The 26,018-nt window shown below is 43.0% G+C and overlaps 1 protein-coding gene across 1 annotated transcript in view; it reads right to left on the bottom strand.

Moving 5' to 3' along the window:
* Positions 1-26,018, bottom strand: part of LOC126094753 (myrosinase 1-like) — a 317,488-nt gene that overhangs the window by 125,476 nt on the left and 165,994 nt on the right. The gene's annotated exons all lie outside the window — the stretch shown is intronic.

Here is a 26,018-nt window from a genome sequence, read left to right as displayed (position 1 = left end):
TGGTTCACTGACAAATTACGCTCTCATTTGCCGAGACGATAGTTAGCATAGCCTTCAGCTACGTCATTTGCTACGACCTAGCTAGGCGCCATTACCAGTTACTACTGATGCTGTAAAACGTGTACCGTCAAGAGCGATGTGCACCAATTATGGATTAAAGTTAAGTATTCCAGCAGCTACGTACGTTTTTTGCTAGTATAATTCCCTTGTCCTGTTCCAGACCTCACGCCAGCCTCCGTGAGCTTAAGCGCGTGCCTTTCGGCTTCCTCATAGTGGGTTGGCTGTCTTGCCAATCCACAACAAAAAGAGTAATAGAAGAAATAGAGCAGATCCTTGGAAGAATGATGTATTGTATCATAGGTTCTTTTAGACACTGCAAAAGAGCCGTTATAAATCACGGAGAAGTTAACTGTTAATATTTTGAGGGCATACTTTCTAAGAAGAGCAAGACCACATGTTACTTCCTCCCACGAACACCTCACAAAACGACCTCTACTAGATGTCATTTTTTGTGACATAAGTGACCTTCAAGAAGAATATAATAATTCCAATCCCAAAGAAAGCAGGTGTTGACAGATGTGAAAATTACCGAACTATCAATTTACTAAGCCACGGCTGCAAAATACTAACCGGAATTCTTTACAGACGAATGGAAAAACTTGAAGAAGCCGACCTCGGGGAAGATCGGCTTGGATTCCGTAGAAATGTTGGAACACGTCAGGCAATACTGACCCCACGACTTATCATGGAAAATAGATTAAGGAAAGGCAAATCTACGTTTCTAGCATTTGTAGAGTTAGAGAAAGCTTATGACTATGTTGACTGGAATACTCTCTTTCAAATTCTGAAGGTGACAGGGGTAAAATACAGGGAGCGAAGGACTATTTACAATTTGTACAGAAACCAGATGGCAATTATACGAGTCGAGGGACATGAAAGGGAAACAGTGGTTGGAAAGGGAGTGAAACATGGTTGTAGCCTCTCTCCGATGTTATTCAATCTGTATATTGAGCAAGCAGTAAAGGAAACAAAAGAAAAATTTGGAGTAGGAATTAAAATCCACGGAGAAGAATTAAAAATTTTGAGGTTCGTCGATGACATTGTAATTCTATCAGAGACAGCAAAGGACTTGGAAGAGAAGCTGAACGGAATGGACATGATCTTGAAAGGAGGATATAAGATGAACATCAACAAAAGGAAAACGGGAATAATGGAATGTAGTCCAATTAAATCGGATGATGCTGCGGGAATTAGATTAGGAAATGAGACGCTTAAAGTAGTAAACGAGTATTGCTGTTTGGGGAGCAAAATAACTGATGATGGTCGAAGTAGAGAGGATATAAAATGTAGACTGGCAATGGAAAGGAAAGCATTTCTGGAGAAGAGAAATTTGTTAACATCGAGTATAGATTTAAGTTTCAGGAAGTCGTTTCTGAAAGTATTTGTATGGAGTGTAGCCATGTATGGAAGTGAAACATGGACGATAAGTAGTTTATACAAGAAGAGAATAGAAGTTTTAGAAATGTGGTGCTACAGAAAATGCTGAAGATTAGGTGGGTAGATCACATAATTAATGAGGAGGTATTGAACAGAATTGGAGAGAAGAGAAATTTGTGGCACAACTTGACTAGAAGAAGGGATCGGTTGGTAGGGTATATTCTGAGGCATCAAGGGATCACCAATTTAGTATTGGAGGGCAGCGTGGAGGGTAAAAATCTTAGAGGGAGACCAAGAGATGAATACACCAAACAGATTCAGCAGGATGTAGGTTGCAGTGGGTACTGGGAGATGAAGAAGCATGCACAGGATAGAGTAGCATGGAGAGCTGCATCAAACCAGTCTCTGGACTGAAGACCACAACAACAACAACAAGTGACTTTACATAAGTTCATGTGAATTAATGAAGTTTGCGATTTTAACCTACAGAAGGACTCGGTTCTGAACAAATCTTCCTTATTCTTCCTTATGACCCCACTCTGCTATCGATTTCTCTCTCTAGCCAAGGCCCCGGCTCCTCGTTTTGGAGTTTCTGGCAGCCAGTGCTCGGCTCCTCCCCTCTGCCACATTACTATTGTTACCCAATAAAGAGACACATTCTTCTACACTTTTGTATGCGTGGTCATTTTCCGCAACAGCTTTTGGTTACCCGTCTTTATCTGACTGCAATTACAGTCAGCTCAAGACGGTTAACCAATAGTGACAGTCTCGTTCTAGCTTAACAACAAACTGGCTGGACCGTTCTGGGTTACGCCTTGAGCCTCGCAGCTCCTCACGGTTCCAAAGGGGGCTGCGCACCTCACACCACTTGCTTCTGGAAAGGACTTTCCAACTTGAAAACAAAATTCTTTTGTGAAACAGTTATGCCTCGCCGCACTCTCCCACTACATTCATCGAGTCATCCTATACGAAGTGGTCTCCCTCACATAATCGGATCAACTTGGAAGTAGTAGTACTGTACAGTAGCTGCTCTGCAATTCACCGCGGACGGTAGACAAAACCGAGACAATGCTGTCCCTGACTTATACACACAGCCAAATCGGGTCTTTCGATAACTCCCCACAACAAGATGTTGATGGCTCGTAAGTGCAGAATTGGGCCTCACTCACCTGAGGACAACAAGCTCCTCACGAGGTGCGTCGTTATGGGATGATGATGATGATAATGATGATGTTTGGTTTGTGGGGCGCTCAACTGCGCGGTCATCAGCTCCCGTACAAAGTTCCAATTTTTACACAGTCCAATATTTTTACCCAATCCAATCTAGCCATTGTCACGAATGATGATAATGAAATGATGAGGACAGCACAAACACCCAGTCCCCAGGCAGAGAAAATCCCCAACCTGGCCAGGAATCGAACCCGAGACCCCGTGATCCAGAGGCAGCATCGTTCTGGGATTCCTTCTTCACGAAAGTCACTGAAAGATTTCATGCAACTATAGCATATAGAAAAGTAATCTATTAATTGACGTCCTAATTTCCGCGATCTTTGAATATTTCTTTCTATAAACGCGAGCATATACTCTCTAAGGCAAAAAAAGATGCATCACGAAGGAATTATCTAAATGGGACGGAAGTTGGTACATGCGATGTACATGTATAGACAAACAAATGATTACAATCTCAGAAAAATTCAATGATTTATTATAGAGAAAGACCGTCACGAATAGACCAAGTCAGTAAAACGTTGGTCCACCTGCGGCCCTTATGGAAGCAGTAATTTGGCATTGACTGACATAGTTGTCTGAAAATTGTAATCATTTGTTTTTCTGTACGTGCACATCACATCTAACGATTTCCATCACCGAGAAGTGTCTGTCCAGCAACCCACTGCATGCATCCCTACGACGGGAAAACCAGATGCATCAGGGGTAATACTGTTTTCGCAAGCAGTATTCCCAGTTTGGACAAGAACGGAGCTAACTCTAAGAGGTATCGGAAGTATCCTCTTCCAAACACGATAACGTGGCATTCTGAACACAGATGTACATGAGAGGAATCTTCTTTCCCTACTTAGCTCCTGAAGTGTGCATCTTTGTCGTGTGGATGAGTCTTACGAGAGGCTTACAGTAGAGTGTTGTTATTTATGTTACGAGTGATTGTAGGAATGAGAAAACTGCTCTTTGATTTCGGAAATAAGCCAGGAAAGTGCACAGAGTCTGTTGATCAAGAACACCACGCCACCACCCGTTCTTCCCTAGGCAGCCAAACTACGCAGATGAAAAGGCTGTCACTATTAGCACTCAAACAAGTTACCTTCAAGTAAAGCATCACAGCGCCACCTACGGAGGCGGAAGTTGTTCTTACACAGTACTGTCACAGCGGTGTTACTATGTAGGAACATGAAGTATAACGCCCAAAGGAACCATCAATCTAGCTTACGTGCCTCAGCGATATGCATACCCCTACCGAAGCTGCAACCAAATCAGAGGTGTATTTCTGGAGAGTCCAGACTAATCTACGATTCCTGGAGAGGGAATCACGCTTTTCTGTAGTTGCAAGAGCTGATCTAGTCTTGTACCATTAATAGAAATGGCCTTGCTATGTTGCTACTGCGAACGGCTGAAAAAAGGAGAATTACAGCCTCTATATTTCCAGAGAGCGTGCAGGTCTACCGCATGACTTGGTGATATCGCCATCATCTTGGATAAAATATTTCGCAGCTAAAGTAGTGCCCTATTCGGATTTCAGGACAGGGATTAAACAGATGTCAGCGGGAAAAAGAAAGCGTCTTTTCTACAGGTCAGAATGTTAGATCCCTGAAGGTTGGAAAATTTAAAAAGAAAAACGGACAGGTTGAAGTTAAACGACATTTTGAAGTGTTCCAACTCGTCTGTTTTTTCACAAGTATTCATTTTATTATAGCTCGCACGATTGCCCAATTTCGGCCTTACAGCCCATCTTCAAACCCAGTTGGTGTCAATGTGTCGTACAATGATCATGTTAATAAACGGCGATACAAATGATCTGAAAGCGGGGACATAATGTGCAAGCGTGACAGTTAAATAAGATACTGCTTGGAGTAACAGCCATCTTTTATAACTAATGCCACGTTATTGGACACTATATGTGTTCGCTTTCGTTTTCGAACACCAACTGTCCACAGAACAAGTAGTGTAATATAGTGTGACATCAGTTATAAAGATGACTATTACTGCACGCAGCAAGCTCTTGGGTCTTAATTCCGACGCTTGCATGTTATGTGCTCGCTCTGAGATCGGCTATATCTCCGTTTATTAACAGGATGATAATTGTACGACACATCGACAACTACTGCGCCGGAAAATGACCTGTAATATCGAAACTGGCCGGTTGTACAAGGAGTAAAAAATTGAATACTTGAGAAAAAACAGGTGAGGGGGAAGACTTTAAAATATACGGCTGTGGTGCCGCACATGAAGAAAATCAGGTTGAAGTTAGATATAGTAGGGTTAGTGAGGAGCGGTGGCAGGAAGAACAAAACTTTTGCTCAGATCAATGCATCGCTATCAATACAAAATGAAATAGGGTGAATGTAGTAATATGTCTAATAATGAATAGGACAATAGGAACACAGTTACACAACTATGGAAAGTATAGTGAACGCATTTCGTAGCCAAGATGAACGTGAAGCAAACACTCACCACAGAAGTACTCGTACAAGTTCAAATTCCAACTGTCTCCGCAGGCTCAAATGGTTCAAATGGCTCTGAGCAATATGGGACTTAACTTCTGAGGTCATCAGTCCCCTAGAACTTAGAACTACTTAAACCTAACTAACCTAAGGACATCACACACATCCATGCCCGAGGCAGGATTCGAACCTGCGACCGTAGCGGTCGCGCGGTTCCAGACTGTAGCGCCTAGAACCGCTCGGCCACTTCGGCCGGCTCTCCGCAGGTGATGAAAAGATTGAAAGAATGTACGATAACATAAAAGAAATTATTCAGATAACTAAGGTGGACGAAAATTGTGAAGAAGGACAGAAATTCAAAAGTACGAAAAGGGCGAGAAAGAAAAATAGCAGGAAAATATGGACTGAAGGAAAGGAATGAAAGAGGAACGTGCCTAGTGGAACTTTGCACAGAACATAATTTAATTATCGCTAGAGTACATGGTTTAAGGAACACGTAAAAAAGTTGTATAGAGAGACCTGGAGTCACTGTACGTTTTCAGATTTATGATTCACTGGCAAACATATCAAAACCAGACATTAAACTGGACAATGTTCCTAGCGGTAGTTGTCGACTTTGACCATTGGTTGTTAACTGAAGACAAAAACTGAAGCAATTAAAGGAAGGTAGGAAACTAAGGAGAAAGGACGCAAATAAACTGAAAGAATTATAGATTGTTAATTGTTTCAAAGGGAGCATTGGGTAATTATTCACTGAAACGGGGGGAAGGAATACTATAAAAGACTGATAGTACTTTTGACAGACGGTAGTGCAGGCAGCAGAAGAGCAAGTAGGCAAAAAAGCCAACACCTAGTAGAAACCCTTCAGTACAGGAGATACTCAGTTCTGTAAAAAAAGTGAGATCACCAGAAATTACAAAATGGCAAAGCGGAAATGGCTGGAGGAGAAATGCAATACTGTACAAGCGTTCATGACTACGAGAACGATAATTGCCACGTATATTACAATTAAAAAGACTTTTGGAGAAGAGAGGAGCAGCTGTACGAATATCAAAAGCTCAGATGTGAAATCAGTACTAGCAAAGAAAGGACAGCTGAAGGTGGAAAGGGTATATGGAATGGCTATACAAGGGAAATGAACTTAGAGACAATATTATAGGAAAAGATGAGAAAGTAGACGGTAATGGGAAAAGTTGTACTGCGTAAAGAATTTGATATTGCACTGAAAGAGTTTAGTCGGAACAAGCCACCTGGAATATAAGACCTTCTTTCAGAATTATTGAGAGCCTTAGAACATACCACTACATAACTCTTTTGCCTAGTATGCAAGGTATATGAGACACGAGAAATTCTCTCGTACTTGAATACAGAATATGACAACTCCAATACCAAAGTCGGTTGATGCTGACAAAAGTTAATGTTGCCGAAACCAGTAAAAAGTCATGGTTGAAAAATAGTAACAAGAATTATTTAGGCTCGGGGAATATCAGTGTGGACATTATTTTATCCATGCTGGACCTCGTGAACCCCCTCACCGTTAAGTATATTTGGTGAGGAACGCAACCAGCCACATTGTGGTAGCCGTGGAAATGTGGGACCGTTCGAGGCAATATTGATGCTACAACTTTTGTTATTGTTAGATAGGTTTAAGACTGGCAAACGTACTACCATTGCATTTGTAGATCTAGAAAGGTTTGAAATTCTGAATTTAGTGGGGATCAAATACTAAAATGTTATTTACAACTTGCACAGAAACCAGACTTCAGTTGTAAGAATTCAAGGACATGAAAGGGAAGTAGTAGTTGAGTAGGAAGTGAGGCACAGTTTTAACCTAACTAGAGGAAGCAGTAAAGGACGCCGAGGAGAAATTTGGAACGGGAATTAAAGTTCAGGGATAAGAAACAAAAACTTGCAGGCTCGCCAACAACATAGTAATTCCCTGGCAAACAGCAAGAGCACTTTAACGAAATGGATAGCGTCTTGAAACGAGATTGTAGAAGTAACATCAACACAAGTACATAGTAAGGGTAATACTAAATGCTCAGAAATGAGGCACTAAAAGCTATAGATGAGTTTTCTTATTTGGGCAGCAAAACAAGTGACAGAGTGCAAAGTAGAGAGTGTATAAAGTTACTGGAAAATAGCAGATGTTAACATTCAATATAAATTAATGTGTGACGAACTCTTTCCTGAAGGTATTTTTACATTGTAGCCCTGTATGGATGAGAAACGTAAACGATTAAGATGGGAACAGAAGCTTTGGGAATGTGGTGCTACAAGGGAATGCTGAATATTAGACGCTGAATATTAGATAAGTAGATTGGATTGTTAACGAAGAGGTTCGAAGTCGATCTGGTAAGAAAGGAAATTTATAGCACAATTTGCAGAAGATGGAGTAGGTCGATAGGACAACTGCTGTGACATCAAGGTACTGACACTTTGGTAATGGATTGCAGTGTGGGAGGTAAAAACTGACTAATTTTTGGATACATTAAGCAGTTTCAAATGGATGCAGCTTGTCGTAGTTGTAGGAGAGGAAGAGGCTTTCACTCCGGAGAGATTAGCACGGAGTGCTGCGTCAATCACTCTTAAGACTGAAGGCCAAAACGTCAACAAAAAAGATAAACATTTTATTATTTACTTACACATCTTGTAACTTTGCATAACATACGAAATTTCTCGTATAAATTGCAAAGCTTTGCAAGCTAAACAGTATGATTTGTCATAAGAAGAAAAAAAGCAGAAATAGTGTAGCATGAAAAGAGACATCCAAATAGTATACGCAAGAAATTTATAAGTAGGAAATGACGAAGTATTCTGTCTAAATAAGTTATCGTGCATTAATCCATCATTATCAATAGACTGAAGTGCGAAGGTTCAGTTTTTTTCCAGACAGTAATGTCGGCTTGGCGACTGTAGTTGATTTCTGACGAGTGAAAGATAAGACATAACGGTGGATGCAGGCTTCGCATGTTTCTCTTATCAGCTCCTCCGCAAGTTATCTTTGGAAGTAAAATCGCTGTTCGACGAAATAAGTTGTGATACGCTGCGTTAGCATGAGTATCTTAATATAAGCACTCGATGGATTTTGAAGATGTCGAGGTGAGACGGATGTCACTCTCGACAGTCAGGCGGCTGGCGGCTGATGCCGTAAACAACCTTGGCTTGTCTGCTAGCATTTCTTATCCTTCTTCGCCTGAAGTCTTTCGACTAGTCTGATTTTATTTCTAATTTCTTTCTTGCTCCTAACTCTCTCATCACCCACTTGTGCTTCAAAAAAGTCTTAATCTGCATTGCACAACTGAAAATGAGTCCTATACCAAGGAAACGAGCGCTGGCAGGAGATGCGGGAATCCTGAACCGCCATCCAGCGCACCTTCAGCCGTTCTGTCATGAAGTGCCATGTACGCATCTACACAGTATATATGCCTGCTGAGTGCAGTGTAGTGTCGTGTTGTGTTAGTGATGTTCTTGGAAAGGGGACTACTAGGCTTCATATCTGCATCCGAGGGTCGCATCACCGTTTACACTGTCGCACGCCCTCGTTCCAGTATACAGTGACAGAGATTTCGAATTTAATCCACGATAATGGTGATTCTGATGATCAGGAGCTAGACGCCACCATTCCCCTTGCTGGCCAGACGCTGGTGGTGAAAACTTCTTCCGCCACCGGTACTCGAACTGACAACCCCCGACACGGTCCCAGCACACTGGCGTGGGTTAGTGGCTCGGCTGCAGGGACAGGTAAGATACACAACGGCTGGGATCTTTTCCTTCTATTGCCTCCTTTATGCCACGCCGGTGCATTGTGTCCAACCAACCAATCCGCTTTTGGTGAGAGCTCTCAAACTTCTTTTCTCATTTGTTTTATCGAACACGTCTCCACTACGCCCTTGATCCGTCCACTGTCTTTCTATATTAGCACGTTCATTTGTTTATTTCTTTCACTTAGCTCTTTCTCATACTGCCCACGTTTTGAATCCCAAAAATTAAAAAAAAGAAAAGGAATACGACCAGAGATTCACTTACAAGTGCCGGCGAGACCGATGTCATTAGATCTGGAGCGGCAGGTCATTTTAAAATGAAAACATAAAGTAATCGTCTGCGGCCTTGTTGAAGGAACCATTGACCTGAAGTGGTTTTGGGAAGCTACGGGAAACCTAAATCTGGGTAACCGAATTAAGGTCCGAACATCACAACTTCTCAGTACCAAACTTTTGTCGAAAGCTCTGCACACAGTAAAATTTTGTGATCCGCTCGCCCCTGAGCGAATAGGTGGTAGCAGGTCTGCTAAATGCTTTCCAAGTGCTTGTAACTAACTGCAAGCGAATATCACAAACGGAAAAAACAGACATAATCAGAATGTACTTAAATCACTTCACGTTGCATTGTGCCGTTAGAAGATAAATTGATTGTTAGTCGCCCTTCACGGCAGCTGAAGCGTTTCTCCTCCTCAAGTGCTGCTCGCTCTTCAATCTAAGGGCAAAACAGCATCTTTCGCTGGCACACGGACCGCAATCGGAACTCCTAACAATGGGGTCGAACCAAGAGAAGTTCTTCAAGATGTGACACAAGTATGAATCAAACTACGAAACAGAACAGCTTTTTAACACATATGTTTTATTTCCTTATGTTTTATTTCCTCCTCCTTCTCCCACCCCTTCCCCGCAGCGCTTAGTGATATCTTAAGTATTGTTGTTACAGAAGCTTGTAATAATTCCAGTATTAAAGAAAGCAGGTACTGACACGTGTGCATATTACCGAACTATCAGTTTAACACGTCAAGAATACAAAATACTGACACGAGTTATTTAAGTAAGCCTGAAAAAAAACTGGTATAAGCCTACCTCGCCGGCCGCAGTGGCCGAGCGGTTCTACGCGCTACAGTCTAGAACCTTGCGGCCGCTACGATCGCAGGGTTCGAATTCTGCCTCGGGCATGGATGTATGTGATGTCCTGAGGTTAGTTAGGTTTAAGTAGTTCTAAGTTCTATGGGACTGATGACCACAGAAGTTAAGTCCCATAGTGCTCAGAGCCATTTGAGCCATTTTAACCCTACCTCGGCGAAGATCTGTTTGGGTTCCAGAGGAATATAGAAACGTACGGGTCAATACTGACACGACGACTTTTCTTAGAAGATAGATTAAAGAAAGACAGATCTACATATATATCATTTTTAGCAATAAAGAAAGTTTTTGACGCGCCCGCATCTCGTGGTCGTGCGGTAGCGTTCTCGCTTCCCACACCCGTGTTCCCGGGTTCGATTCCCGGCGGGGTCAGGGATTTTCTCTGCCTCGTGATGGCTGGGTGTTGTGTGCTGTCCTTAGGTTAGTTAGGTTTAAGTAGTTCTAAGTTCTAGGGGACTTATGACCACAGCAGTTGAGTCCCATAGTGCTCAGAGCCATTTTTGACAGTGTTGACTGGAATACTTTCGGTTGCAGCGATAAAATACAGCGAGGGAAACGTTGTTACTGTTACTACAGAAACCAGACTGCAGGTATACGAGCGGAAGTACACGAAAAGGAAGCAGTAATTAAGAAGGGCGTCGGGGTTGTAACCTATGCCCGATGTTAGTCTATCTATACACTGAGCAAACAATAAAGGAAGCCAAAGATAAATTTGGAGAAGGAGCACAGTTCATGGAGAGGACATAAAAACGTTGAGGTTCGCGGATGACACTGTAATTCTGTAAGAGACAGCAAAGGACTAGGAAGAGCAGTTCTAAGGAATCGATAGTGTCTTCATAAGAGGTTATAAGATGAACATCAACAAACGTAAACCAAAGATATTAGAATGTTGTCGAATTACATCGGCCGATGCTGGGAAAATCAGATTAAGAAACGAGACACTAAAAGTAATAGATGAGTTTTGCCATTTGAGCAGCAAAATAACGGATGGTAGCCGAAGTAAAGAGGATGCAGGGCGGCTACAGCACAGAAAGCGTTTTTGAAAAAGATGAATTTGTTATCATCGAATATACATTTACCTGAGTGTTAGTAAGTCCTTTTGGAAAGTATCTGTCTGGAGAGTAGCACTGTACAGAAATGAAATGTGGGCAATAAGCAGTTCATACAAGAAGAGAGCAGAAGCCTTTGAAACATGATGTTGCAGAAGAATATCGAAGATTCGGTGGGTAGATCGCATAACTAATGAGGAGTTAATCGAACTGGGCAGAAAAGAAATTTATGGCACAACTCGACTAAAAGAAGCAATCGGTTGATAGGACACATTCTGAGACATCAAGGAATTGTCAGATGGCGCTGGAGAGAAGTGTGTGTGTGGAGGCGGGGGGTAGAAATTATAGAGAGAGAACAAATGACGAACACAATAAACAGGTTCATATAGATATTGGTTGCAATAGTTCTTTGGAGACGAAAAGGCTTGCACAGGATGCACTAGGGGGACAGCTGCGTCCAACTAGTCTTCAGACTAAAGACCGCCGCAACAACAGTTGTTAGCGTTCGTCGCCATTTAACGTACTGAATGCTGTCACATACATTCTAGCAGAAACAAAACGATTCTAGAACACGTAAACGCACAGTCCGTATCTTATCGCCCCGTTCCACAGTTCCGACATATATGTCACAGCATCAACCAATAGCAGCTTGGTAGGCTGCCGCCCTACTTAATTTTTCTAAGAATCTCGTGAGCTTTCTGACTGCTGTCGGGAATGGCAGGCATTCCTCTTTATATGGGCGAAGCAGCAGAGCCTACAACTTTCCATTGGGGTGGTGGGGAGGGGCGGTTTCGGCGGGAGGGGGGAGGGGAGGCGAGAGGTGTGATAGGTCCAATCAGCGCGCGGCATTTCCGACCCGCTGTCAAATGTCGAGTATCGTCATTTGCTCCTGCACGGAATCTGTCCACAGCCAATGCCACATAGCGTGTACCTCTGAACGCTCTTCAATTTACTACATTGTGATCTAATCTAGGAAGCCTCATTTACAGCTGAATACCAGTTGTGGAGCAAGACAAAATTCTAATCTTTTCGAACTGCTTTGCCATCATTCTACAGGAAATGTTTGCTAGCCACTTTGTTTAACGTGACGCGTGTATTCGACAACGTGATGAACTGTATGTTCTACTCAGATGTATTTACAGGGACTAGGAACTTCAGTTTTAATCGGCGATATACCAAAGGAATAATAACAAATTTTGTAATATCTGTTACTGATATTTCGTCTACCTTTTAGCTATTATATAACAGAATCCGAAACGGACGCGTAAAATTGAAATAATGGTGTCAACTTATTAAAAAGTATTCTTCAAATACGCAATCTTACCCTTTCGTGCGGTAAGAGCGTGCTTCTACAGAAATAAATCTGCGGATTATCATTAAAATGAGAAAAAGATAGATTGTAGAACCTCGTAACTCGTTTCTCATGACAGTAGTTGCAGTTAACATAGTATAAAACAAAGTAAAAAAAACAGACTCCTACGAATATATTCCAGAGTAAATAGCATTTAACAGAGATCACGAATTAAGTGACCGGAACCCAAATAATACCCCTTGCACTTCAGACATTGAAGTCAGTCTTCTGTTGGTGGATTATTGTCGTTTTCATTGCACATGGACAGTGGGAAGTTTGTGAATTTGCTTTCTTTCAGTTTGTACGATCAGGGCAGACAACTTTACACTTTGATTTCTCTCTTTGTTTTCTTATTTATCATTCGATTTGCTGTTTGGCTGGGGTCCCACATACTATTTCTGGGTTCTTCCCTTACCACTGTCTTTGTGGAGATACTTTCTTCTTGGAAAAGGACTTACTTCTTTTAGGTGACGAAGGTATTTGATCGTTGTTGTTATTCGTTTCTAGATTGCTATGAACTGTGGGTCTGGAGAGATTTAGCTTCAATTGTGGATCTACGTGTTGCAAACCGGCAAGTTGTGCAGTTTTATCCAACTTGCCGTTTTGCAACACGTGGAGTTGCACCTTACAACAATGATGACAGTTTTTATCTGCACCTGGAAATGCTTTATAGAAATGTTGTAATAATGTATATCGAGAATGAAAATACATGATGGTATAAACTTCCTAAACTCATTGTTTGAGCTATAGCTCACTTTCACAAGATAAAATTTTATGTGAAAACAACTTATAATCGTTTTTACTGTATTCCTCAGCTGTTAGCAACAGGACACAAATACAAACTACAGCTACAAAGAGTCAACCACAGTGGTAGTGTAGGTAGTGTATACAGGGTGAAGAAAAATTCGCGCACTCGGACTTCGCATTGCGATTCCTCACATGTTATGTTATGTTATGTTAACCGGGGACCTAAACCGATGGAGAGGCTCCGTCCCCGCCGCAGCCGCAGTGGTCCGCAACCCCACGACGACTATCGCAGTCCACTTCGCTCCCCCGCCGCCCCACACCGAACCACTCTTTCAGGGTTATTGTGCGGTTCTGCCCCCGGTGGACCCCCCAGGGAACGTCTCACACCAGACAAGTGTAACCCCTATGTTTGCGTGGTAGAGTAACGGTGGTGTACTCGTACGTGGAGAACTTTTTTGCGCAGCAATCGCCGACATAGTGTAGCTGAGGCGGAATAAGGGGAACCAGCCCGTATTCGCCGAGGCAGATGGAAAACCGCCTAAAAACCATCCACAGACTAGCCCGGCAGTGGAAGTTCGAAAACATAACAAAACAATTTTTTTTACGTGTGAAATTTCGTCATTTTTTCACTTCTAATGGCTGCGTTTGTTGCTTTAGGTACACTTTTCTTCATAAATTAGAGAGATTCTTCGATGAATTTTGCACATCATACATACCATACTCACAGGTGTATTAAACTCGAGAATTTATTTAATTTATGAAAAAACGAATGAACTGTTATATTTTAAACTTCATGTTTAGGAAAAACACAAATTCTCTAGTTAATTACCTCAATTTTTACCACAGTTTTTAATAGATTTGGAACATTCTAGAGTTTCGTACACCTTTGAGTTTGGTTTGTATGCTGTGCAAAATTCATCGAAGAATCTCTCTTATTTGTGAAGAAAAGTGTACCTATAGCAACAAATGCTGCCATTAGTAAGTGAAAAAAATGATGAAATAAGTTATACATCTTACGATTATTATTATTAATGTTGTTATTATTACTGGCAGTGGCTGTAGTTGTATAAATTTGTTGATAAGCATAACTGTTACACAGCAGATGATATTACATTAAAACTCTCAGATTTATCTTAACCTAAAAATCTGTGAACACCTAGAACGTATACTCATGAGCCGCCACTATAATGGACTTCATTAATAAACAAAATAAGTTTCCTACAGGAGTCCGATATCGCTGTGATTATTTCTGCGAATAAAACCGTCTATATCGCCTACTAAATTTTTTTATCACGGCTGCTTTGGCTGCTGGCATCATCAGGTGTCAAAAACTTAGAACTTGCAAAACAGTGCCAATTTCAAAAACCAATGCCTACTCACGCATGAACTAACGCACCGAGTGGGCATAGATTTTTAATACTGGAACTGAGTCTTGTTTTGCACGTTCAAAAATTTCCATGTTTGATGAAGGGTGTACCCGAAACTGCGCAATAAAGTATTAAGCCATCTAGACGGTTTATTCGTGGGAGTGGTGGTCTCCCTGCGACATCCTGCTTCTTCCTCCACCAGTTCTCCGCCACTTTTAGCAGCCGGACTGTGGAATTGCTGTCCTATACGAAGGTTGCCGTTAACAACATAACACAAACGGCTGCGTCTGGAATGGTGCCGTGACCAGGAAGTATAGAGTGTTGTTGAAAAGCGTCACATTGTGTTCAGCGAAGTATCACAGTTATGCAGTAAACCGGGTGACCATCATTGGTGAGTATAATGGCTACCTGGGAAGAGGTACAATTCTTCCAAAGTGTAGAGGAGTACAGCGGTATGACTCCCGACATCACAGTGTGGTGACCCACAGAGAATGAGTTCAAGCTGGGCCCACGAGAATTACGAGCCCCGCAACGAACTTGTGACGTCACACTAGTTGCCTTGACCGCCATACTTTGCGAACGCTCTGCTCCGTGCAGAGACCACGGGACATCAATATGACGATGAAGAGGTGCTCACTAATTGTTGTGTGCTATCGAGAGCCTTCATCCCTTTTAAAAGAGCAGTTAAGAATTATTACACCTGTCTGAAATAGTTACTCGCTCCCCGACAGAGATGGGTTCTGGCAGTCGTAAGAGTTGCAGTGTCATGTGCTGTGACGTATGCACTGCATCTTGTCTTTCTTGTGGGCCTCGCTTTGAGTCACGACTGGCAGTGATTGTAAGAATTGTGGCAGCACTGGGGTACATCACGGACGTCCTGGGTCCTCATGTGCTACGTCCCACGCGACAGTACTGTGGTTCCATTTCCAGCTCATCCAAACATGGCAAGTGTGGTGTCACCGCCAAACACCACACTTGCTAGGTGGTAGCCTTTAAATCGGCCGCGGTCCGTTAGTATACGTCGGACCCGCGTGTCGCCACTATCAGTGATTGCAGACCGAGCGCCGCCACACGGCAGGTCTAGAGAAACTTCCTAGCACTCGCCCCAGTTGTACAGCCGACTTTGCTAGCGATGGTTCACTGACCAATTTCGCTCTCATTTGCCGAGACGATAGTTAGCATAGCCTTCAGCTACGTCATTTGCTACGACCTAGCAAGGCGCCATTATCAGTTGCTATTGATATTGTAAAATAATGTACAGACAAGAGCTACGTTCAACATTAATCGATTAAAGTTAAGTATTACACCACCTGCGTCCGTTTTTCTAAGTTCTAATTTCCTTGTCCTGTTCCAGACCTCACGCCAGCCTGCGTGAGCTAAAACGCGTGCCTTTCGGCTTCCTCTCAATTTAGTGGGTTGGTCTCCTACCAATCCACAACATTTTGGTGACGAGGATGGGATATATTTATTATAGTAATTTTCCTTTTGTTGTCAGGATGTCTTCCACGACGTCATCTGCCACCATCCAAGCGTTATCTGCTATCTTTTGCATTGAAGATCTTCCACAGACTATTGTTTCCGACAATGGCCCACAATTCATGTCCGCAGAATTTCAGTCATTCTGCAAGGCCAATGGTATTCAACATCTGACGTCCGCGCCGTTTTCGCCACAGTCAAACGGTGCCGCTGAACGTTTGGTCAGGACTTTCAAGTCACAGATGTTGACGTTGAAAGAGTCGCATTCTCGGGAGGACGCGTTATTGCTCTTTTTGTCCTCGTATCGCTCTCAGCCCCGAGATGGTCGCTCGCCGGCGGAGTTGCTCCACGGTCGCCCTCATCGCACCTTGATGTCTTTGCTACATCCGCCGCATCAGGTTCCTGTGCAGCGGCAGACACCTGCTTTCGCCCCAGGCGACGTTGTCTACTACCGCAAATATCGAGGTTCACGGCGTTGGCTCGAAGGGCGCATTCTTCGCTGCCTCGGCCGCGCGATGTATCTGGTTTTGGGGGCCTCAGGTGAGGTGCGTTGGCATCTCAATCAGCTGCGCCTCTGTCGTCCCACGGGATCTGCCGCTCCCCGTCTGCTTTCACCGCCAGACACCACACTTGCTAGGTGGTAGCCTTTAAATCGGCCGCGTTCCGTTAGTATACGACGGACCCGCGTGTCGCCACTATCAGTGATTGCAGACCGAGCGGCGCCACACGGCAGGTCTAGAGAGACTTCATAGCACTCGCCCCAGTTGTACAGCCGACTTTGCTAGCGATGGTTCACTGACAAAATACGCTCTCATTTGCGGAGACGATAGTTAGCATAGCCTTCAGCTACGTCATTTGCTACGACCTAGCAAGGCGCCATTACCAGTTACTATTGATGCTGTAAAACATGTACCGTCAAGAGCGATGTGCACCAATTATGGATTAAAGTTAAGTATTCCAGCAGCTACGTACGTTTTTTGCTAGTATAATTCCCTTGTCCTGTTCCAGACCTCACACCAGCCTGCGTGAGCTAAAACGCGTGCCTTTCGGCTTCCTCTCAATTTAGTGGGTTAGTCTCCTGCCAATCCACAACAGCAAGAGTCTATGAAAGACATGCATGATATGTAGGTACTCCTATTGGCAGCAAGATTCTCGATCTGTCTCCAGTACAACATGTGTGGGGCTATCTCGTACAGCAAATCCATCTCAGTGCCAGTATCTGGGATACCAAGGAACGGGTACAGCAGTTGTGGGTCGTCTTGCCTCAGGAGAGGATACAGCGGCTTTATGGCATCCTTCCCAGCCGAATCAGTGCTTGTAATCAGACCAGATGGGGAGCACCGCCGTACTGATATGTGGGCTCATACCGCTAAACGGAGCGAGGTTGTGCCGTGGTTAGCACAGTGGATTCGCATTCTAAAGGACGACATTTCAAGACCTAATCGGGACAGGCAGATTTAGATTTTTCCTGACTTCCCTAAACCACTCCAGGCGAATGTTGGGATGGTTACATAGAAAATGGCATGCACGATTTCCTTCGCCATCCTTTCTTACTCCTTGTGCTCTGTCTCCAATGATCGCACTCCTTTTTTCGTACTACTAAGTGCTTTGTAAATCTGACTCGATTTTGTAACCACTGAAATAACATCACATACACTACTGGCCATTAAATTTGCTACACCAAGAAGAAATGGATAAACGGGTATTCATTGGACAGATAAATTATACTATAAATGACATGTGATTACCTTTTCACGCAGTTTGGGTACATACATCCTTAGGAATCAGTACCCAAAACAACCACCTCTGGCCGTAATAACGGCCTTGGTACGCCTGGGCATTGAGTCAAACAGAGCTTGGATGGTGTGTACAGGTATAGCTGCCCATGCAGCTTCAACACGATACCACAGTTCATCAAGAGTAGTGACTGGCGTATTGTGGCGTGCCAGTTGCTCGGCCACCATTAACCAGACGTTTTCAGTTGGTGATAAAATGGAGAATGTGCTCGACAGGGCAGCAGTCGAACATTTTCTGTATCCAAAATGGCCCGTACAGGACCTGCAACATGCGGTCGTGCATTATCCTGCTGAAATGTAGGGTTTCGCAGGGATCGAATGAAGGGTAGGGCCACTGGTCGTAACACATATGAAATGTAACGTCCACTGTTCAAAGTGCTGTCAGTGCGAACAAGAGGTAACCGAGACGTGTAACCAATGGCACCCCATACCATCATGCCGGGTGATACGCCAGTACGGCGGTGACGAATACACGCTTCCAATGTGCGTTCACTGCGATGTCGCCACACACGGATACGACCATCATGATGCTGTAAACAGAACCTGGATTCATCCGAAAAAGTGACGTTTTGCCATTCGTGTACCCAGGTTCGTCGTTGAGTACACCATCGCAGACGATCCTGTCTGTGATGCAGCGTCAAGGGTAACCGCAGCCATGGTCTCCGAGCTGATAGTCAATGCTGCTGCAAACGTCGTCGAACTGTTCGTGCAGATGGTTGTTGTCTTGCAAACGTCCCCATCTGTTGACTCAGGGATCGAGACGTGGCTGCACGATCCGTTACAGCCATGCGGATAAGATGCCTGTCATCTCGACTGCTAGTAATACGAGGCCGTTGGGATCCAGCACGGCGTTCCGTATTACCCTCCTGAACCCACCGATTCCATATTCTGCTAACAGTCACTGGATCTCGACCAACGCGAGCAGCAATGTCCCGATACGATAAACCGCAATCGCGATAGGCTACAGTCCGACCTTTATCAAAGTCGGAAACGTGATGGTACGCATTTCTCCTCCTTACACGACGCATCACAACAACGTTTCACCAGGCAACGCCGGTCAACTGCTGTTTGTGTATGAGAAATCGGTTGGAAATTTTCCTCATGTCAGCACGTTGTAGGTGTCGCCACCGGCGCCAATCTTGTGTGAATGCTCTGGAAAGCTAATCATTTGCATATCACAGCATCTTCTTCGTGTCGGTTAAATTCGTGATGTAGCAATTTTAATGGCCAGTAGTGTACTATGCCACCAACGCGCCTCCCTTACAGCTACCTTTTCTGCAATGTCTGTACTTCAAATTTACCACTCCTCAGTACGTAGCGTGGATGAAACAAGGAGTAAGTATTCGTATAAACTTACAGAAGAATGAAGATGAGACAGTTCAAATATTAAAATTGTGTGGGTTTTGTATTTCTTTTTCGACACAATACTGAGTCTTTTCATCATTTAATACCACACCAACGGCACATCCGTCTTGGTGTACTACAAAACACAGTATTACGGACTTTCGCCGACTAGAAAACAAAGCTTCTATAGGGCACAAATAGGAATTCCAGGTTATCTGCGGCAACCATAGTAGAGCTGATACAAGAAATTTTGTCTGCTCAGTTGTTTTTCGTAACACCAAAAGTTTCAGCCGATAAAAGCAAGCAAGGCCGCGTAGGAATCTAGCTGGGTGGCGATCCTAAGTAAGTGCAGCCACCAAGCCCGCAATACCCACTAAATACCTTAAGGAATATGACTGGACGGTTCCTCCATAATGCAAGCGTTACTCGTAATCTTCATGTTAGCTCAAGAAAAATGTGAGTGTCTCTGGATCAAGTTACGGCAACGGTAATCACATTTCAGTTTCCACCCTGTAATCTTTTTCCGTCGTGAATCGGAGAACCCAATACAAAATAATTTAGAACACGATCCAAATACATCAACATTCTAACTTGAATATTTTCTTGAGTTTTCAGTAAAAGTAAGTTGATAAAGCTTAATCCTAACATCAAATTGACTATTTTCTGAGAAACTCAATTATTTTTGTGCTACTGATACAGTTCCCAGCTTTTTTCTTTTTTGGAATCAAGAATATTTAGAGGTAGTGTTATAATCAAACTTACTGTTTTCTATAATTATTTCAAACATAAAATCAACAGAAAACTGTCCTACCGTTCGATTTTATGAAATGTTAGTTAACTGTAATTCTTTGCTCAAAGACAATGATTATACCGATTATTTCAATCATGTAAACATACCTTTGTATTGAAACTAATGTACCTCTGTTCTTGTTCGCTTGGAAGATGTGTTACATTTTTGACGAGAGATAGTCGGAAGTTAGTAATTCTTGTCAAGAAGTGTGGTAATTTCTGAAAACTGCAAAATATGGAGTAAAATACATTTGAAGAGAGGATACATTCATCTACACATCTACATGTTTACTCTGCTATTCACAATAAAGTGCCAGGCAGAGGGTTCAATGTACCACCTTCAAGCTGTCTCTCTACCGTTCCACTCTCGAACGGCGAGCGGGAAAAATGAGCACTTAAATTTTTCTGTGTGAGCCCTGATTTCTCTTATTTTATCGTGATGATCATTTCTCCCTATGTAGGTGGGTGCCAACAGAATGTTTTCGCAATCGGAGGAGAAAACCGGCGATTGAAATTTCATGGGAAGATCCCGTCGCAACGAAAAATGCCTTTGTTTTAATGACTGCCACTCCAATTCACGAATCATGTCTGTGGCACCATCTCCCCTACTTCGCGTTAATACAAAACGAGCTGGCCTTCTTTGTACTTTTTCGATGTCATCCGTCAGTCCCATCTGATGCGGATCCCACAACGCACAGGAATACAGGAATACTCCAGAATAGGGTGCACAGGCGTGCTGTAAGCAGTCTCTTTAGTAGACCTGTTGCACCTTCTAAGTGTTCTGCCAATGAATCGCAGTCTTTGGTTGGCTCTACCCACAACATTATCTATGTGATCGTTCCAATTTAGGGTATTTGTAATTGTAATTCCTAAGTATTTAGTTGAATTTACAGCCTTATCGCGTAATCGAAATTTAGCGGATTTCTCTTAGTACTCATGCGAATAGCTTCACACTTTTCTTTATTCAGAGTCAACTGCCATTTTTCGCACCATACAGATATCTTATCTAAATAATAGTGCAATTCGTTTTGGTCATCCGATGACCTTACAAGACGGTAAATGACAGCATCATGTGCAAACAATCTAATAGGGCTACTCAGATTGTCTCCTATGTTGTTAATATAGATCAGGAAAACTTCCTTGGGGAACGGTGGATATTATTTCTGTTTTAGTCCATGAATTTCCGTTTATTACTAAGAACCGTGACCTTTCTGACAGGAAAGACCAGTCGCACAACTGAGGCGATATTCCATGGGCACGAAGTTTGGTTAGAAGACGCTTGTGAGGAACGGTGTCGAAAGCCTTCTGGAAATCTAAAAATATGGAACCAATTTGACATACCCTGTCGATAGCACTCATTACTTCATGAGTATAAAGAGCTAGTTGCCTTTCGCAAGAACGATATTTTCTGTATCCGTACTGACTAGTTTTCTTCGAGGTACTTCATAATGCTTGAATACAGTATATGTTCCAAAACCCCACTGCAAGTCGACGTTAGTGATATGGGCCTGTAATTCAACGGATTACTCCTACTTCCATTTTTGGGTATTGGTGTGACTTGAGCGAGAAGTTGTATATAATTGCTAAATATGGAGCTATTGTATCAGCATACTCTGAGAGGAACCTGACTGGTATACAATCTGGACCGGAAGCCTTGCTTTTATTAAGTGATTTAAGCTGCTCTGCGACTCCGAGGATATCTATTTCTATGTTTCTCATCTTGACAGTTATTCTTGATTGCAATTCAGGAATATTTACTTCGTTTTCTTTGGTGAAGGAGTTTCGGAATATCGTGTTTAGTAACTCTACTTTAGTGGCACTGTCATCAATGACTTCACCGTTGTTATCGCGCAGTGAAGGTATTGACTGCGTCTTGCCACTTGTGTGCTTTATGTATGACCAGAATCTCTTTGGGTTTTCTGCCAGATTTCGAGACACAATTTCGTTGTGAAAATTATTAAAAGCATCTCGCATTGAAGTACGCGCTATATTACGAACTTCTGCAAAACTTTACCAGTCTGGGAGATCTTGGGGATACATTCCTGCTTCATGGTATTACTGATTTGATGTGTGGATAAACAGAACATGGACACTTTTTCCAGCTCTAGCATGAAAGAATTATTGATCTATCACGACTGCGCCAACATGAATAACTCGCTACAAATGGTTAGAAATGAGTTGAGTGCAAAATCCTTTTACTGACTGTCTCTCTCTCTCTCTCTCTCTCTCTCTCTCTCTCTCTCTCTCTCTCTCTCTCTCTTTGCTTCATGTTTTTAACAACTGATGTCTCTTACCCTCCTAAACACACGCAGTAACTGTGCAAAATTGGGAGCGACTAACAACATTTTCATTAAATTTTCGTATATTTTATGGTTCAAAAAGAGAGAATAGGCATCAGAACCTGTATAATGTGTTACTTCAGCAGTAGATTAATCAGCAGAAGCGTGGAATTCTGACGCTCGCTTCTGAAGCGACATCAGGACAATAGGTCCTTTCTTCAGAGAATTTTCTTTATCGATGAGGTTACTTTTACGTGTACGTTACTAGTCGCTCAGAATCCGCAGTGTCTGAATCAAATTGAAGATCAGAACATTCAGTGCGGGATTATTGGCGGGTACGTGTTTGATACATTCTCCACTGAAGAAACCTTAACTACTAAAAGTTACATTGAATTATTTGCCGAAGTGCTACCGGCTCTCCTAGAGGAAGCAGCGCTTGAAATACGTAGATGTTCATGGTATCACACTATTCTCTTGTTGCGAGGAAAGCACTCACCCAGCTATTTAGTCATCGGTGGGTCGGTCTTGAAGGCTTTAGCAGTTGTCCTGAACATTCGTCTAATTTGATGCCACAGGACTTTTTCCTCTGGATTAAATTCAAAGGTGAAGTCTTTGCACAAGTTCCAATGAAACAAGAAATTTTGAAGCATCGCACTGCTGCAGTTTGTGCAATGATATCGGAAGAATCTCTTCATTCTTTTCAGAAGTGCTTGCGCCAGCGACTAATAACGTGTGTTACAGCGGACAGTACGCATTTCGAGTACTTGATGACACACAAATGGAATTTTAAAATAGTGTTTATGACTACATCCTTTCGTCATTTGCTTTTCATTGTTGTTGCTGATGTAATTTTATCGTATAAGGGCATATACCGAAATCAAACACATGACGTGAAGTTGTTAGTTAAGAATTTTTATATCTCGATTCCTTGTTCGACAAAACCATTCAGTTGTAGACGTGCACTTTTCTTTCATGGCTCTGGCAGAAGCAAGAGCAGAGCTCTTACAGTAACTAAGTGATGAATTATCCTCAGATGGCACGTCGTTTTCCTTCCAGCTGGTGTTTCGGTCGAAACAGGCAAAGCCAAGAGTGATCAGTATCAGTTTTAAATTAAACTTTTTCTCCACTGTTCCTCTCTTGCAAATAGAGTCCCTTAGCTGTGACAAGCTGGAGCTCTCCATTTGCCTGTTTTGTTAACAACACGAGCTTCCGCATAATACAAAAACCTGACTCATGATCAAACCAAAACCAGTTAAATGTTTAGTTCTAAATAAAGTAGTTTCTAAGAAACTACTAATTGATTTTTGAAGACTGAAACACCGTTGAATTCATCTCTTTTAGGAACACAATACTAGCAGTATATCAGTGTAAGTAATAAAGCTATGAAAAGACACTATACGTCATGCAGAGAGTACTTTTCCACAATTCATTATGGTGACAATACAATTGCGATGTATTAAACAGAAGTAACTCAGCTGAGGCGCTTACCTGAATGTCCCTCTATAAAAAAAAAAATGGCTCTGAGCACTATGGGACTTAACTTCTGAGGTCATCAGTCCCCTAGAACTTAGAACTACTCAAACCTAACTAACCTAAGAACATCACACACATCCATGCCCGAGGCAGGATTCGAACCTGCGACCGTAGCGGTAGCGCGGTTCCAGACTGTAGCGCCTAGAACCGCTCGGCCACTGTCCCTCTATATTTAAATATTTTATTATGCAGTGCTTTCAGCTTGACTTATCAAAACAATACCAGGGCTAAAAAGCGTAACTGCTTCAGAGGAGTACGAGATACTTGTGTGGTGTAGAAACAACTTCGCCGTCACCGCTTACAGGGGGACCATACAAACCTCCCCTCACGCATGTGATCCCTATGGCAAGGTGTGTAGCGCACGACTAGGACTGCATCATATGTAAACAGGAAGTCGCAATTGCCAACCGTTGTGGAGAAAATCGAGTTTGAAAATTTTACAGTTCTATGGTCGCTAGTATTCAAAGAATCCGTAGCCCAGTGGGTAAGTGCTTAGTTTCATAAACGTGGAGTGTCTGGATCGAATTTCTCTGTTGGTACTTCTTTTTCATTTTCTGTCCCCACGTAATTGCCGGCCGCGGTGGCCGAGCGGTTCTGGGCGCTTCAGTCCGGAGCTGCGCGACTGCTACGGTCTCAGGTTCGAATCCTGCCTGGGGCATGGATGTGTGTGATGTTCTTAGGTTAGTTAGGTTTAAGTAGTTCTAAGTTATAGGGGACTGATGACCTCAGCTGTTAAGTACCATAGTGCTCAGAGCCATTTGAACCCATGTAATTCGAACACAGATTTAGAATGATTGTGCATGATACATTTATTATTTTCATTTACTATTTTCGTAATCTTTGCACTGAAAAATCTGAATTTTGGAATTAGTTACCTATTAGAACTACTCTGAAGCGCCAAAGAAACTGGTGTAGGCATGCGTATTCAAATACAGAGATATGTAAATTTGCAGAATACGGCGCTGCGGTCGGCAACGCCTATAAAAGACAAGTGTCTGGTGCAGTTGTTACGTCGGTTACTGGTGCTACAGGCGCAGCTTATCAAGATTTAACTGAGTCTGAACGTGGTGTTATAGTAGGCACACGAACGATGGGACACAGCATCTCCGAGGTACTGGTGAACTGGGGATTTTCCTGTACGACTATTTCACGACTATACCGTGAATATCAGTAATCCGGTAAAACATCAAACCTCTGACATTGCTGCGGCGGGAAAAATATCCTAGAAGAACGGAACCAGTGACGACTGAAGAGAATCGTTCAACGTGATGGAAGTGCAATCCTTCTGCAAATTGCTGTCGATTTCAATGCTGGACCATCAACAAGTGTCAGAGTGCGAACCATTCAACAAAACATCAGTGATATGGGCTTTCGGAGCCGAATGCCCATCCGTGTACCCTTGATGACTGCACGACACAAAGCTTTACGCCTCATCTGCACCCGTTAACACCGAGATTGGACTGTTGATGACTGGAAAAATGTTGCCTGGTCGGATGCCTCATTTCAAATTGCATCGAGCGGATGGACGTGTACGGGTATGGAGACAAGCTCATGAATCCATGGACCCTGCATGTCAGCAGGGAACAGTTCAAGATGGTGGAGGCTCTGTAATGGTGTGGTTCCTGTGTAGTTGGAGTGATATGGGACCCCTGATACGTCAAGATACGACTCTGACAGGTGACAAGAACGTAAGCATCCTGTCTGATCATCTGCTTCCATTCATGTCCATTGTGTATTCCCACGGACTTGGACAAATCCAGCAAAGCAATTTGACACCCATACGTCCAGACTTGCTACAGAGTGGCTGCAGTTACACTCTTCTGATTTTAAACACTTCCTCTGGTCACCAAAGTCCCCAGACATGAACATTATTGAGCATATCTGGAATTCCTTGCAAAGTGCTATCCAGAAGAGATCTCCACCCCCTCGCACTCTTAGTGATGTATGGACAGCCCTGCAGGATTCATGGTGTCAGTTGCCTCCAGCACCACTTCAGACATTAGTTGTGTCCATGTCACGTCGTGCTGCGGCACTTCTGCGTGCTCCCGGGAGCCCTACACGAAATTAGGCAGGTGTACCAGTTTCTTTCGCTCTTCAATATACAGTCCTGCAGGTATGTTCCAACTCACCATTAGCCCGTATACTCAGTACACGGTACGTACGTTTCGACCCACTATGAGCCCATTTTCCCGGTAAATGATCAGTGACAGCACGACTCAACGTATGAACCAACTTACCCGGTATTCCTGCACTGTCACAGTAAGTCTGT

The sequence above is a fragment of the Schistocerca cancellata genome, chromosome 8 (assembly GCF_023864275.1).
Source record: "Schistocerca cancellata isolate TAMUIC-IGC-003103 chromosome 8, iqSchCanc2.1, whole genome shotgun sequence".
NCBI lineage: Eukaryota > Metazoa > Arthropoda > Insecta > Orthoptera > Acrididae > Schistocerca > Schistocerca cancellata.
Note: the sequence above shows the minus strand (reverse complement) of the source record. Positions and strands in the feature narration are given on the sequence as shown.